General features: G+C 45.0%; 1 non-coding gene across 1 annotated transcript; it reads left to right on the forward strand.

Moving 5' to 3' along the window:
- The first annotated feature begins 285 nt into the window (after nucleotides 1-285).
- On the forward strand, nucleotides 286-414 carry LOC123797711 (small nucleolar RNA SNORA51). The gene has a single exon (XR_006781040.1). It is a non-coding gene; the product is annotated as a small nucleolar RNA SNORA51 (small nucleolar RNA).
- Nucleotides 415-1,090: the final 676 nt, after the last annotated feature.

Consider the following 1,090-nt stretch of genomic DNA (forward strand, 5'->3'; position numbering starts at 1 on the left):
AGGACAGTGAGAGCAGAAGCCGAGACTCAGGACTTAAAATTAGGACTCCTTATGTTCCATTGCCTAGTACCAGTATTAACTCTTGACCTTTGGAAGATACTGAGCCTGTAAGCAGCAGAATTTGAACTTCGGGGAGAGAAATGCGGGACAGAAAAGAGGCAGGTCTTAACACACATCTGGGTTTTTCAGTCTGTCTTCCATGATTGACACACTTCCCCTTTTGTCTGGAAGTGCTTCTTTATTTAGACAAAGCCCCAGTGTCTTCTGTCTTAAAATGACTCGGGTAGCCCCTGGTGCTTACCACTGGCTGTGTTCTTATACCGACTGCACCGAAAGAGGAGGCAGAGTAAACCTACCCATATAGACCCCAGCCCAGGCCCTTTGCCTGGTCTGTGTTGTGAATGGGGGCAATGGAGAAAATAAATAAGTAAATAAATAAAACGACTGGGGCAGTGATAATGCTCTAAAAACCAACTCCTTTCTCCCAGATGTGAACAAAGGAGAGATTCTAAAATCTCTTGAGTCCTTGTCAAAATTCTTGGGAACAGTTGTAAAGTCTCCATAATGACAAAAGGAGCTATGTTGGAAATTTGAGGGATTATTTGCAAGTACAGATCCTAACTAAGTAGGTTTAGTTTTTGAGTTCTGCTAGGGACACCGTGGAAGGTAATACACCTCAGGCTATGGAGGCACTTGTGTTTTTGGATGCCAGGTGGGTGCTTAAGACAGAGAGCCAGGTCTTGCTGACTTTCAGTGTGTCACCTAGAGAGTTGATGGACAGACAGATGCCCCATATTCCTCATGTTTTTGTTCCGAGAAAGAGTAGTGCCAAAACCACGTCCTGTTAAGTGCCGCATCTAAGAGGACGTGTGTCACTGCAGCATTAATTAAGAAGCGCCCCTTCCGGTGGCCAGACCCCTACTTGCTATGATCATGCTGTTACCTCCAGCCAACGATCTAGCCCTGCCAAGTGGACCACAAAAGGAGAGATGCTCTTTTTTTTTTTTCACCCAAGTGGAAAAGATGCCTGTGGTAAGCTCTTCCATGTTAGAAATTCACTCTTGCATATCTTATGTCTCTCCATGATACC

This window comes from Ursus americanus, chromosome 29 (genome assembly GCF_024610735.1).
Source record: "Ursus americanus isolate L20-20 chromosome 29, mUrsAme1.1.p, whole genome shotgun sequence".
Lineage (NCBI taxonomy): Eukaryota > Metazoa > Chordata > Mammalia > Carnivora > Ursidae > Ursus > Ursus americanus.